Source organism: Lampetra planeri, chromosome 42 (assembly GCF_965212315.1).
Source record: "Lampetra planeri chromosome 42, kcLamPlan1.2.h2, whole genome shotgun sequence".
Taxonomy (NCBI): Eukaryota; Metazoa; Chordata; class Hyperoartia; order Petromyzontiformes; family Petromyzontidae; genus Lampetra; species Lampetra planeri.
In genome coordinates this window covers 7,785,520-7,801,723 of record NC_136148.1, presented here as the reverse complement: position 1 = coordinate 7,801,723, position 16,204 = coordinate 7,785,520, and the positions used below count along the sequence as shown (strand labels likewise).

General features: G+C 41.5%; 1 long non-coding RNA gene across 6 annotated transcripts; it reads right to left on the bottom strand.

Annotated features, from left to right (window-relative positions):
* Positions 1-453: 453 nt before the first annotated feature.
* Positions 454-15,939, bottom strand: LOC144732364 (uncharacterized). Of its 6 annotated transcripts, XR_013588187.1 has the most exons (7): positions 15,810-15,929; positions 14,334-14,479; positions 12,803-12,865; positions 4,923-5,297; positions 3,748-3,972; positions 2,428-2,492; positions 454-1,430 (listed from the first exon to the last, which is right to left on the bottom strand). It is a non-coding gene; the product is annotated as an uncharacterized LOC144732364 (long non-coding RNA). The 6 variants fall into 6 exon arrangements; XR_013588185.1 differs by having other exon boundaries at positions 3,748-5,297; positions 15,810-15,937; XR_013588184.1 differs by having other exon boundaries at positions 2,428-3,972; positions 15,810-15,934.
* Between the last annotated feature and the right edge of the window lie 265 nt (positions 15,940-16,204).

Here is a 16,204-nt window from a genome sequence, read left to right as displayed (position 1 = left end):
AGTCAGTCTCCTGTCTCCACTAAAATGGGGTTTGACCAAAAGACGTCATAGACGCCTGTCCCTCCAGGGCTGCCGGCACAAGCTTCGTTTGGTATTTTTTCCGTGATATCGTGGTAATTTATTTGAAGGTGGAGGGGTTACCAGCCCCTCGCACCCATGCAGAGCCCCCATTTGGCCTCTCTGCTGGCTACAAACGCCATGAGAGGAATGGCCAATCGAAATTGGCCCTCCTCCCACGACACTGCTCACCAGCACCAACGAGGTAGGGGGTTGTTTTGACGGACCACAGACACAGATCCACACATGGAGCGAAGTTCCACCTCCTCCCCAGATCTAATGTACGGTCTACTTGATCTGAGGGAATCATTTATGAGTTCCCTGTAATTTATTCCCATTTCCAGCCCCAGTTAAGAGTATCTACACAAGCTCACAATCACACTATTTAACACAAAATCACAAAAATGCATTTTTATAGAGTGAGCACACTTTATGATTCAATACAAGCAACGAACACCAGTTTACAAGGCCATATTTTATATATATATATATATCAAACAACGCACACAAATCAACCAAAAGCACATGACCAAGAGGAAACTGTGCATAACGGTAACACTCGGGAGCACTGGGCAGCCGAAGGATATCTTCCGTGACACAAACATCTTTTTGACAAAGTGTATTTCTTCCATGTTGAATTCGACTGTGAGTTTACATACGTGTAAGTTATATTTTACAAAGTGCTAATATTGTTGACTTGGTAAGCTCAAAATTATCTACATTACAAAGTTAAATTGTTATCCCATGGATACATAATTTACCTAATTATCCGTATTTATCAAATAATGTATGCTATTTATCAGTTATGAATTCTCTTTTGACATATAATTGTATTGCGGGCTTATTTCTGCATTTTAAGCCATCTTTAAAATAAGTCTTGCCTTCCAAAAAGGAAACACGGCATTTTGCTCCATTTGTCTGGGTGTGTAGCTTTGCCCTATATAATGACCTATGTTTTTCCTGCTTCCATTTCACAGCCGCAGGCCCCAATGACCCGTAACCCTCGTCTTGTAGCCCCAATGGTATTCCCATATTCTATTAGCACGAGGATATCACTCTTAGCACGGGGGCATGTTGAAATGTCACATGCATCAACGTTTTGTACAGTTAGGTGTAAATACTGAATATTTTGAGACGAAATCTAAACTAATTCGTTATACCTGATATACTGCCATCATATAACAATTGCATTTTCCTGGATATTCAAACATGAATTACAGAGACTCGAACATATGAAAAGCACGTGTTTCATTAGACACGTTATGATCGTCCAAGCAGAGATGGTCCAATTACTGGTGAGATAGAGAACTGCAGACCTCCGAGTTGTTCCCTTTCCATCGGAGTGGGCAGTAATGGGGCTCCTTCTCTGCATCCTGGCACAGGAGACAAGTCACACCGCGTGCGGTTACAGCCGTCACTCACACACACACAGATCCCACTTGGCTGCTCGAAACCGTTACGACAGCAGGTGTGACTGCAGTCCCCCCGCTATCAAATTCCTTACAACGTACATAGACCACAAGATAGGCGAATGTAAAGGACAAGCACCGATATGTCATGTCTGTAACGCTACCAGCAGTTTTCCAGTGCCAAGAGAGCTATTCTGTGTCATACAGATCCCTATCATCTGGGCGACACATCCGCTCTTTGCTGCATCCTCATAAGCACTTGGCAAAAACTTAGATTTCTGCTCAGTCTGCCCCCCCCCCCCCCCACTGTTCACATCTCAGAGGTAATGAACATTTACTGCAAATCCAACAGACAGATATCAAAGTGGCTCTAACCAATCACAGGGTGAGGCGGCATCCTGGTGACCAATCACAGGGTGAGGCGGCATCCTAGTGGTGTTATGAAATGCGCACGGGCCTGGCATCAAGGCTGCCAGGTGGCGCTTTGGACAAACCCTGGGAGAGGTTGTGCAGCCAAACGTAATTAATGAGTTGTTAATATTCAACTCCAATAATGCCTCTGTATCTCTCCCCGTGACTGTTTAGAAATGTTAACATATCTGTCTATCTCGATTTTCTGTTCCTCTTATCAATTTTGTCTACATATCTTCCTTTCTTAGATATCTTGTTATACTAATTTTTCTGCTACATTATCTCAGCTTTCCGCTGGAGGAGCAACACACTTGCATTCACTCACGCACACACACTCTGCAGAACAGGGAGGGAATATACAAACGCCACGCAGAAAGACACCGAAGTTGGGAATCGAATTCAATATTTTTTTCCTGTGAGGCATGAGCGTTACTACTGCACCAGCCCGCCACCCAGGCTGCAAGTCCTCCGAGTGTTAAGGAAACATTTACAATAAAGAGCACTACACACTATCGTTTGTATTCATAGTTACTCGCGTAGTCACACTTACCGAAGCGTGTCCTTCCGCAGAAAGTTTGCCGACTCTTTGCAGTTGCGATACCAATGACAGGCATTCTGTTTTGAGAACAGAGCATTAATAACGCTTTAAAACAATTATCAACACGCATGTTTCAACTTGATGGGCTTCATCATCGAGGCAGTGGGTAATGTCTTTAAAATATGGTTGCGATTTATTGCACTTGTTAACCGAGGAACGCCTCACTGAGTCTCATGACTCTTTTTTTCAGGAGGGTTCTGTTCAGTTTTCCTCAGGGCACGTGCTTATTTCTAATGTATAAATTTCAAGAGAGTTACTCGTAGGTAATGTTTCAACGTTGGACCATGACAACAGCGCAATGGCCTTCTCTTGTAACAAGCGGCAGAACGTGCTAACGTTAGGCTGTTATAATTAGTTGCATCGATTGTGTTATGGCCGCATACAGTAGATTTCGGAATTTACTTATTTTATTAACATACGTGTAAGTTATGCACAGCCAACTTGATCTTTTTATCAAGAATCCAGACCAGATGTACAGACTTGTGTCCTTTTCCCAGAAATGAACCAAAATCAACATGGCCATAAACCCCATTCCCCCATTTCTATAAGCAGTGCATTGCGTGTCTCATAGCTCCAAGCCAGCTGTGGAAATTCCACGTTCCAATGGAGGCAGGCAGGCTCTTGATCCACTGTTAACAGCACAAACCGGTGCTCTGTTTATCAATCCTAAGAAGAGACTTATAGGCCGAGTCAACTGCAACCAGGACGTGAACTCATAATCTTCCCGATAATATCCATAATAGACGTTTTTGGGTTAGATCGCGTGAATATAAACATGTTGTTAAACCCACCACCACCCGACACAGCCACTTAATAAGGTTTGTCACGTAAACAAAGCATGTCAATTCGTTAGGAGTACAGCACACCGATTAGCTGGAGAGTAAATCCACAACATGTACAATTCGAGTAAGACATTTCGGCAGTAAATACAACTAGCATCATCAGGTGATAGCCAGAGTTGTGGAGAAATCCTTCTGTTTTGGTCTTAAATAGAGGGATACATGTAAAGTCATCACTTGTGAGCCAATCAGGTGCAAAGGCAAAGGCACCTGATGTCAAGGTAATACTGTATATGCTTTAAACTTCATCTGCCATTTGCTCATGATGACGATTCGTCTAAACAATGTTATTCACATGCTTGAATACGACCCAAAGGCTTGATCACACATTAAGTTTGTGCCTTATTATTTTCACAATAAAGCAACAGTATATATAGGAACCCACAAACAACTGAACACTTGTAGGAATGGCCAACGTTCTGCGTTTCCTTACCTTTCTTGATCATCACCAGTTTGTAGAATAACAATGCGAACACCAGTAGCAATACAGCCACCGTTGCAACGGCAATGAAAAATAGCATCTTATAGAGGTTAACTATGTTGTCAGGTTCAGTGCCTTGAGTTGTGTTTGAGTTCTCACAACCAGAAGGGCCAGAGCTGGCCACCTCTGAGATGCATCTTGATGGATTCGTGGTGACATTTCCAACTGGTTCGGTCCCTGTGAGCGTTAGTCACAACATTATGACACCACTGAGCTAGGAACAATGCAGGCCACTCTGATCGTGTGATTCCACACCATACTCATCATTCTAATTTAACAGATGAGGCATTCATGAGTTTAAAATGTAATTTGAATTAAAGTTGTAAAGACATTGGTCAACCAAACATATATATTTCACTCATTTCAAATAATGTATATGTTAAATATCTGTAAACATTTGGAATTTAAAATAAACATTGTGGGGGAAATGTTAGGTTTAAATATTAATACAGAGGATTTACACAATTATAATCATGAGAAAATGTTGAAATTTGCTGAATGAAAACATGCATATGATACGCGAGGAATCCATAGTGTATATTTATAACTTAGAAATATTAACGTAGTTTACAATATAATAACATTTTCCAAATATTTTCAGTATAAAATAATTATTAACATAAGATTAAGATAGATTTGTGAGCAATTCGTAAAGCTTCGTCTCGTGTTTGGATCTTTACCTTTTTCTTTTGCATTTGTAACAAATATTTGTTACTGTTTATCCTACAGCTGGTAGGAATATGCTTGCGATGTTTGTGTTAACCCCATAACAAATTAAACAAAATAAAAATCAGGCCTGGATGTGAAATTTCAGATAATTCGAAGGTAATTTCGGAATAATCCTTGAACCGGAAGTGACGTCACAGACATGCGGTCGGCGCCGCGCTTTTCCCGCCAATACTAGTTTCACGTGACACGTCACGATTATCTCCACAAATATGTTTTACATTCGTGCATAATGGAGGTGCTTGGAACACACAGGATCTGAGTGAAATTGTCTTTACAAATACGACATCCGAATTTATATCCCAAACTCATCCCAAATACGTAGCTATAAACGTTTCACCATGCAGAAATAACGAAACCGTAGTCCGATGTTAGTTGCATAGGTCACCATTGGTGTTTACCTTTTTCTCTTATGATGAGTTGATATTCTAGTCTCTGCATGATTTTAGAAATATTCGTAGTGTATAGGCAGCGGTATGACCCCAGATTCTCAATACGTAAGACAGGTATCAGCAGAGAGAAATGGTTTTGGGCCTCGCAAACGATTGACAACGCGCAATTCCCATCCACACGTTAACAACCCAAATATCCAAAAGGGCATTCTCCGGTATCCATATAATCGCTCTGAAGTCGTTTTTCTCCATGTCACCGTCCGTGTATCGTACACCACGACTCTCCTCCGCGTCACCTCTTCAAGGAGCCATCATCAACACCACAGGGCAGCACAATCTGATCTCCTTCGGTCACCAATATGTCCCGGGTTTCGTTTGCAATGCCTAGGAGTGGCGGGACAGGGGGTGGGGGTGGAGAGATAGATAAGGGGACAGGGGGCAGCAAGGGTTGGTGAACACAATAACAACCACATTCGTTATCTTGACATCATCGAGTCAACACGCGGATATCAGCGGTAGATCGAATGGGTGGCGATCGAAAACTGGTATGTTATTAACGTTAACCGGAGAAAATATATTTAGCATATAAAAAAATAATAATGTAGGGCTCTGTAAATTTACATACACATTTAAAGATGTACACGTGTATTTATATTGTTTACATACATGTACTGTATATATGAAGTGTATTAATCGATTCATTAAGACTTCTGTCCGCAGACAAATCAGGGGTAGAATTATCCCCTCCATTGTCGCTATAGACTGCATCGTGCGGAGTGATTGTGAATGAGAGTCAAATGTGAAATCACTGTAACATTTCCAGCTGATGCCATAACACACGCCACTGACGTGCATACGAATCTTATCAGTAGAACTTTCATTGAGTGATGTTATTAACTGTAGCTGTAATTTAACGCGTAGTCTTTCGCGACCAATATTATTCATAATAAAGTGTTTTTGGGTTAGATCACATAAGTATAAATGTGTCGCAACTCTCCATCACCCGACACAGCCAATTAGTAAAACGCCAATGAGTTACTACTCCAGCCCAACGGTGTGTTGGAGAGTAAAACCACAACATTTACAATTTGAGTACGGCCATTTCGCTGGTAATTACATCAACCAACATCATCGGGCGATTTGCCAGAATAGTGAAGCAATCCACCTGCTTCCGGTATTAAATAGAGCAACACGACTTCATCACTCAACCCCATCAGGTGCAGAGATCAAAGGCGGAGGGAGGGGGGATTATTGTAATTATATAATAGATTAGTAATCAGTCAATTAGTATGCGTTTCCTCTATAAGGAATTGTAATTGTATAATGTATTATTAACTGTTCCTGACAGCTAGATAATGAAGGTGCGCGTAACATGCACGATATATAAGCCTGGCTGCACCAGGTTTCAAAAGCACGGCCCACGTGTGTGTGGAGATTCGTACTGTATTAGTTGTGCGGTATGGATGCTGATATTTAAACATTCTTAAATGGCACGTGTCGAGACACGGATTGCATTTATTGTGCAGTATTGATCCTGGTTATTAAACATTATTAATGGCACGAAGTAACATAATATGCAGATGTCCATAGTAAATGATCCATGTGATGGTTATCAATCTTGTGAGAGTACAACCACAGCAAGCAATTTGAAGGATGAATGGTACTATGTAGTGTGATGTCTTGACGGGGGTTTATTCTAAGGGATATACTGGGCCCTGTCATGTGAATGTGTAAAATCACACCACTGGCTCTGGGCCACCGACAGGCGTGAGCACTACCCCGACTTATTGGAGTCGGGAGACACTTTGACCTTGGATGTGTGTGCCAATGTCATGGACTCCACATTAGACTATGTTTTTATACTGGAGGAATCCGATGAGTTAATAAGCTCTTATTTTCAATTCACACGTCTCCTACAACAATCGATTAGCCGCAAGATCGTGGGCAACACGCTTAATGTAACGCACACAATTTCTATTTATAAACCTTTGCGTTCCTGCTTTAAACTGAGGAATTGGCGGATGACGGACGTTGTATCTTTCGCGGTTACTGTGAATGCCGTGCGCATTGCAAGATGCTGCGGTTTGCGGGCAACATTTTAGTGAGACAATAAAACGCATTTTACAAACGTGAAGTAGTAATGAAGTGTTATTATTTTTACCTGCTATGCACCATCATATTCCACAAAACTGTTTAGTAAAGGTGGTATCTATATGTTTAACCAATATGGATTTTGAAATGAAAAAACAAACTTTCATACAAGAGTCATATAGTTTTCATGCATTATTCTTTCATTTAGGGACACACATATATGAATATATGAATTCAGTAACTGTTTAACGCTGGAATAGAGCGAAACTGCCGTTAGCAGTAGTGAGGGAAGGGACCATGGACAGATGAATTGGTAAGTCAAAAGTAATTTTCCTGTAACCGACTGAAAATACTTTTTATTTGTCAACAATAATGAATGTATCATCTAACTCATCTCAGCTGTTAACGCCAGGTACGCGCGACACACGTCCACAGGAGTAGAAGTCGCCACTACGTCCAGCAAAGTCCGTCAGATATTTTATCATTAGGCTTTGCATGCGCGACATCACACCGTCAATTGAGGAGCAGTGGGCAGTTGCATTAAACGCCTTGTTGACTTTTTTCACTTAGTTTGTAATTTAAATCCGCACACGTTGGGATAATATTCCACTTATATCGTTCGATACAACCAGCCATTGATCAAATGGCCCAGCGTAAGGTGGGAGCTGGACCAGGCCATGCTGAATCAGAGGATTACTGGATCAGGAGCTGGGTTGAGAGTATTTTTAATGGAAAGAAAGCTGGATTGGGAGCATCCTGGATTGGGGAATACTACATTCAATCCAGAAATCAGCCCCATGGACAGGGCGCTGCTCCAACATCACTGAACCTGCGGCGTTTCGATGCCCAAGTTTCCTCTGAATAGTTTCAACAGTAAGGAGTCGGGGCAGTGACACGACCCAATGGTGTTCACTGCCTGTTGCAGAGGTTTGCGGTTCGAGACCAGCAAGCAGCCCTCATTCTTACTGCCGGTGTATTAACCATAAAAAATAATGCGCTGTCTGCTTCACAGCGGACGTTAAACATCCCCGTGACGTCATTCGAAAAGAGGAGGTCAAATTCTTAAAATTATCCGCAGATTATTCAATTAGGATTACACGCAGTAACATCGCCCCCTACTGTGAAACGACTGCTATGTCTAAATTTTTACTTAAAACTTTCGTGACTGCAGGAATTCATATTATTTGTTTCTTTCGGTAAAGTCACGTAAATATAAAAATAAGAATAAAATAAAGTGAATAAAAATAATAAAATTAAAATAATAAAAAACAAAAACACTAATGTAGACTGTGGCCTGGTTCTAAATCGGAGTGAGTGTACTGGTAGTCTATAATGTAGACTGTAGCCTGGTTATTAAGTTTGGTGAGTGTACTGGCAGTCTATAATGTAGACTGTAACATTAGTGTTTTTTTGTTTTTTATTGTTTTTATTTTATTATTTTTAATTGTACTCACTTTATATTTCTATCTACGTGATTTTACTGAAAGAACCAAAGAATATGCACTGCTATGTCTGTTAAACATCGCGCCTTCCTTCATGATAGCCTCGCACTATAAGAATTGCGTGATTACCAATCTACTCTATTATTATTGTCTAGGCAGAGGAAGCTGTGTCTGCAACTTATTTACCCTTTACCATTAAGAAGTATCGGGGAGTGGCGTAAAAGTAAATTTAAATAAAATATAAAGGAAAGTAAAACCTGTGAAGACAGAGTAAGTGGTGTTTGTTGCGGTTGCACCCGATTCAAGAGCCGAATGGCTCACAGGGCTATACCTAATAAATGAAACTTGGAACTTGTACTAAGTTCCGATATATTTACTTTTGAGGTTTAACAGACGTTGGAAGAACTGCTTAACAAAGATGCTGAGTAGGGAAAGTTCGTTACAAAGCTAACAAATGTCCTTACATTTCGCGCACCTCCGATTACCACGGTTGGCTTTCGTACGGTGCGAAAGAAGGTCAACATGCACGAGCGTTTCATACGAGGGGATTAGTGTGGGGCAACTTTGGAGGGGTGCGTTCATCAATCATTCCAGGGACAACTGGTTAATGGCTTGGAGCAATTCTGGAACACCCTGCCACCAGACGTCCAAAACGCGCCGAGTGTCTCAATTCAGTGGTCCGTGCAAGACACACCTATTCAGACTCACCTTCCCATAACATCTCAAATAAGATACTGTTTCTTTATTCTTGACTTAAAGCTTTCGTGACTGCAGGAATACATATTCTTTGGGTCTTTCGGTAAAGTCACGTAGATAGGTTCAAAGGAAATAACAATAAATTACAAAAAACTACGACGTTTCGATCGCAACACAAGCGTTCGTCATCTTCCTGAAACGTCGTAGTTTTTTGTTATTTTCTTTGAACTTATCTACGTGACTTTACCGAAACACCCAAATCATTTCTTTCTTTATCATTTATTTTATTTTCTACTTACCTTTCTTATGCTATTCATCGCGCACGGCTGCACTTTATTTTGCGCGCAGTTGCAATTTATTTTGCTCGTTCGGTGCTCGCCGCTGCGGTCGTGACGGGTCCGTTCCTATTCCCTGTACCGCTCCCATTCTGCTACAATGTGCACTGGTGCCTATTGGTATTGGGGTCGATATTGGCATGTAAAATTAATATTGGTTGATTGATTGGACAGTGCTCATCAGAGTTTTGTTGAAAGGATTAAAGGACATAGATGCGCGTGTGTGTGTGTAAGGGGGAGGTAGTGTAGCGGTTAGCGCGCTGCGCTGCGAACCCGGCGAGCCGAGTTCGACACCCGCTCACGGCCAACACCAGTGACTATTATTTGAACCGGTTATGGGCCCTCCCCTAGGTCGACTCAGCCTCAAATGAGTACCTGTTGCGGTGTATGAACATCGTCACTGGGGAGACAAAGGCGACCGGGCGTGGTGATAGCCACCCAACCCCTCGTGTGCCGTGCTGGCCTTCATAGGTGCTCGCTAACAGCATTTGTCCTAACAGTCTGCTAAAGCTATATGGGGGCTCTTTGTCTTTGTCTTTGTGTAAGAGGAACCAGGGTGCTCACGGTGATTAAAGGCTCCATCACCGTTAAAATATTCTGCAAAGCCGTAATTACAGTAGAACCGCTCTTAACGACGGCAATTGGTTCCACGAAACCGGTCGTTAAGTGATGTGGTCGTTAAGCGAGTATAGGGAAATACACGTTAAAGGTTAAATTCGTTCCGAAAGCATCGAAAGTTACCCTTATTCACCCAAAAGAACGTACTTAATAATATTTAAACAATGAATATGAAGATACTAACAACATTCTAAACACTAAATATTAAAAGAAACACGGTTTAAAAATGCATTAATTCATTTTTCGATTTAAAGCTTTCGTGACTGCAGGGATTCATCTTCTTGGTTCTTTCGGCAAAGTCACGTAGAAGGGAAGTAATAAAATAATAAAAATAAAACATAATAAAATAATTCTCACGACGTTTCGGCCACAACGCAAGCAGCCGTCCTCAGGTTTAACCAGGTCTGTCGAGGCGACAGCGTCTGAATGAAACAGCACACGTGCTTGGAGCATATATATAAGCTGGGTTGGAAGGGGGGGCGGAAAGGGCGTATTGACAAAAGAATTTGCATATCAAGAGGAATTTTGCAGATTTATGGGAAATTCAGGTATGTGAATTAGTGCTACTTTGCCCATGCATTATGCAGGATTAGCAGCATCATAGGGAGGGGATAGGGGTAGCATTAATAAAGGGAAGAAGTGTTAATAGTATGTAGCTGCAGTAACTAAAACCACCACGTAAACAACTAAAGTATAAACTACATAGTATCATCATTATACTAAATATACTCTACAATAAGCTGAGTTACTAACAGTAAGTAATACATTACAATTCTACGTCGTAAAAAATATAATATGCTTCCATCTAAACTTTACTCTCTTACATCACACGAGTCTGCACCGTACTATATTCTGCCATAGACAAACCCAACATTAAATTATATACTGTATTGCTATAAACCACCTTATCCATTGTAATATTACTCTATGTATTATTCTACCCACCCTAATGTATATCACACTGCTGTATATTCACTATACAATTACGATATTATATATTACTTTGTATATTGTATTAAGCATATACATTTTTATACTATTGACATATCTTGTTTCTTCCTCTTAGTATCTTTCACACGACGGTCAACGGTACAATGTATAATAACAAATAGTATAAAAATGTATATGCTTAATACAATGTACAAAGTAATATATAATATCGTAATTGTATAGTGAATATACAGCATTGTGATATACATTAGGGTGGGTAGAATAATACATAGTGTAATATTACAATGGATAAGGTGGTTTATAGCAATACAGTATATAATTTAATGTTGGGTTTGTCTATGGCAGTATATAGTACGGTGTAGACTCGTGTGATGTAAGAGAATAAAGTTTAGATGGAAGCATATTATATTTTTACGACGTAGAATTGTAATGTATTACTTACTGTTAGTAACTCAGCTTATTGTAGAGTATATTTAGTATAATGATGATACTATGTAGTTTATACTTTAGTTGTTTACGTGGTGGTTTTAGTTACTGCAGCTACATACTATTAACACTTCTTCCCTTTATTAATCCTACCCCTATCCCCTCCCTGTGATGTTGCAAATCCTGCATAATGCATGGGCAAAGTAGCACTAATTCACATACCTGCATTTCCAATATCCCCTCCCTTGGATGCTGCTAATCCTGCATAATGCACGGACATAAGTAGTACTAATCACATACCTGCATTTCCCATAAATATGCTAAATTCCTCTTGATATGCAAATTATTTTGTCAAGACGCCCTTTCCCCCCCCCCCTTCCAATTCTCACGTCGTGAGAATTATTTTATTATGTTTTACTTTTATTATTTTATTACTTCCCTTCTACGTGCATTAATTCATATTTAATGTACCGACAACAGCCCGTCGTTAACAGGGGAATGGTCAGTGAGCGAACACATTGATTAGTCGTTCAGAGGGGTTTTACTGTATTAAATTAATACTTGTACACTGACACTGCTGCCGTCATGGCACAATCCTCTCCAGCGCATCCACCACCACCATGTTTAAAGACTTCTCTAGGATCCGATTTCCAGGATGCATGCAATCGAGAGTAGAATCACGTTTCCCTAATCGGCTTGCTCTAGTGATTTGTTTGGCCTCTACATTGTCCACAATGTTGCACGCCATGATGTTGGTGAACAATTTCAATATGTGTGCGAGGACGACACTGGGCCTGTAATTCATAAAATCGGTGTCGTCTTTATTCATTAATGGAAGAATAATTGTGGCATCGTTCTATGCTCTCGTAATTAGGTCTACACATTTTTGCTGCTTCTTTGATGATGCCAAGTTATTCCATCTAGTCCAGGAGCTTTCCCTTTTCTGCAAATGTGGCATCAGTTACTTCCTCCATTTCGTGACGATGGAAACCCTTGATTTAGCAGATAGTTTATGTGCTAGTCAACGGCAATGTCCAATGACATTGAATTTCAAGTGATGCTGTAAAATGACAAGTCCTGAAGTGGATGTGCATGTCTTGCATGCGTAGCCACAAGGCCTTGAGAAGGACATCTACATGGGAGGTGACGCAGGTCAAACTCAAAGCTTGACCACGCCGAGACAGCCTACACACAGCCTACACACCCATCAATGCTGTTGCACGTGCAATTTAATTATTTGCAACGATCCATACGCGGTCAACCATTTGCTGCGACGCGTTAATTTTAAATACAATCCAACGTAAAACGCAGATATGGAAGCACAACTTACCTTTTGAAATGAACATAAACGCCACAAGTGCAGCATATCCCAGGAACAACATGTTTAATGAATCTGAAAATAAATAAAGCGTCGATTTAATTCATGTACAGACTGCGTACACTCCAAAAACAACAGCGTCCAGTTAACAACAGTAGAAATGCACATTAGCGCAATTAACATAACACACACACACGTAGCAGCAGTAGGGCACATTACGTTAACATTGAAACAGTACCTTGAAATGTAATGAATATGAAAACATACATATTCCTCAGAAACATGTACGGTCATCCTATATAAGTAAGATGATTATAAATGCATGTTAGAGTTTTAAACTGGATTTGGAGCTTTCGTGACTGCAGGAATTACTCTTTGGTTCTTTCGGTAAAGTCACGTAGAAAGAAAATAAATTAAATAATAGAATACGACGTGTCGATTGCAACACAAGCAATCGTTTTCAGGTACGAATGAATGAGAAAAAAACCTAGTAAACTTAGAAATATAATGCAATACAACACAGAGAGTCGGCTAACATAACCCTACCTGGTTGATTACGTTCTTCCAAAGATTGCTCAATTTGAGAGAGAGACAAAACACAGACACGGAGACACATAGACATATAAGCAGAGAGAAACAACATAGATACACAAAGACACACACATGGGGACACAGAGAAACAACGCCTCTGTGTCAAGGCCTTAAATAGAGAGAGGGGGTGGCAGAGAGAGGCGGGGGGTATAGAAATTAGCATGTCAATGAGAGATTTTGAGCTTTCGTGACTGCAGGAATTACTCTAGGTTCTTTCAGTAAAGTCACGTAGAAAGAAAATGAATTAAATAAGCAAACAAACTTCTTAAAATTTGGAAATATAATGCAATGCAAGACAGAGAGTCGGTCAACACACAATTAACGCATAGACTGTCTGTGTGTCTCCGTGTCTGTGTTTTGTCTCTCTCTCAAATTTTACACTTAACTTCTAATTTAGCAATCTTTGTATTGAATTATATTTCTAAGTTTACTAGATTTGTTTTCTCATTCATTCGTACCTGAAGACGATTGCTTGTGTTGCAATCGAAACGTCGTATTATATTATTTAATTAAGTTTATTTCTACGTGACTTTACCGAAAGAACCAAAGATGTTCGTTAGAGTTTGTTTCTTTGTATTCTTGGAAATGCCTCCAGGAACCTCCCTTATCCAGACGGTAAGGTTTAATATCGCGATGGGTCCCTGGCTCAGGGCAGCCACGGTGGGGTCATGGGCAGCACTCTCTTCTATTCTTGCGCATGATGGCAATTTGTTCACGATCTAAATACCAATGGCGACGTCCGCTAGCCACGAGGTGGCTTCAGTAGAGAGCGCTCTCGACTTGCGATTCTAGAGGTCACCGGTTCGATTCCATCTCCCTGGGCGGGACTCGGATAAATGGGGGCAGTTTCTTAAATATCCTCTGCCTATGTCCACCCGGCAGTATAAATGAGTACACGACAGTGAGTGATTGGCAGGTTGCGTGTGGTGGGGTAAAGTGTGGGTACGCCCACCTCTTCCAACACGTGTTGTCAAGCGTGGAAGAGTAGGCCAAATACTCTCTCGATCTCCTTCTCGTGTGAGGCCGTTCCCACAGCAGTGGCTTGAGCGAGCAATTCCAGGGCAGCACCTTGACCTTTTTAACCCCAGCTCATCCACCCTGACACACGAATGCATTCGACGCTCCCGAGACTGTGCTGTGCCACAAGCACTCTGCTACGTTATAGGTCTTTACGTAATATAACCTATAATCATATATCATTAATTACATGTCGCACGTTCAGCATTCATTATCATGCTAAATGTGCCGTGCTTGGTGTGTGCAGCGTTGTGAGTGTTCGATGCGTACAAGCAAAGCATCTGCAATGGAGCTCCCCCTTATCCACGAGTCAGCGAACCTCTTGCAGTCAGCCAAAGTCACAAGGGGCATTTCAATCCTCCTGGAATTTCGGCGGCCTGCAAGCCGCCTTATTGTAGCTCCTGCGGTGGGCTTCTCGGCGCTTCGCCCATCGCCCGTCGCCCTCACTGATGTCATATTCTCCCCCCTCCCAAATGTGTGCAGATCCTACTTTATGTATGCAAATATGCCTACAAAACACATTTTTTGGGGGGGTGGTGAAAATGTATTGGTGGGGGTCGACAATTGTTGTAAACCTGTTGGATCAACGTTTTACCCCCACATTCCCAGATGTGGGGATTCAGGCCTTCTGAAAGGCTCTCTTATAAATTAGTTGACGGACAAACGGAACGCCGGGCTTTAATAATAGATCCCCTTTCTGGCAATAAAACAGGTGTTAAGATGTTAAAACACCAAACTGAAACCTTTGCAAGGAATCATGTCACCCAGTATCATAATTTAATACTGGCAAAATATATTTCATGATGTAGCTGCTCACCCCGAGCTAATAGGATAGTAGGAAGAGCTGATGCTTAGACAATGGAAAAACATCGTGTATTGATTGGTTCCACCCCACAGTACAGAGGGCACGGTGGCATCACCAGCAGTGGTTGTGAGGAAGTTATCAAGATTAGTGATAACATTTGGATTCCCAAGGAGGTACAACTAGGCTAGACACATCAATTGTATCGCAGTCCGCTATGTATGTTCATACTTTCCAGCGCAACATATTAACGTGTCCAACAGCAGTGCTCTCTCCCTGTGAGAGTATGTTTCCTCTTTGCTGATGGATTTTAAGCATTGTATGTATGGTTGAACTTATTTCGCACCGTACGTAGCCAACCGTGCTAAAATAATGACACCACCAAATCCGTGAATGTTAAATGCAGTACCGTGCTGTGCAGGCAAAATGAATAGCTTAGCAAAAGCCAGCAAATACCGCGACAACACAATTCACGAATCTCACCTGCTTACCTGTAGTCGTCGAACACGCTCAGGAGAACACAACGACGACGACAACAACAACAAACGACTGCGTTGACGACGGTCGACGTCAAAAAGAGGGGAACGGGGGAAATGGCGAGGCTCTCACCTTTGGCGGAGCCGAGGCGAAGTGAGGACAACAGCAGCTGCTGTGAGCCGCGTACGAGCAGCGCGCGCCCACGACTCCTCCACACGCGACCCCCCAGGCTCAGCACCGTTGGCCACCAGCACCGGGACCGCCCGGCAGATGGCCGTTGTTGACTCGAGATAAAGCGATTTATGCTAATCCATGTGGCATTTTATAAGCCCATGGAAACTTTGGTAAAGCTAACCGCTGTTTTTTTCCCGTTTGTCATGGATATTGTACAGTGTTCCACAGTTTAGATTTGAATAAAAATGTGCAATATATACAGTGAGGGAAAAAAGTATTTGATCCCCTGCTGATTTTGTTTGTTTGCCCACTGACAAAGAAATGATCAGTCTATAATTTTAATGGTAGGTTTA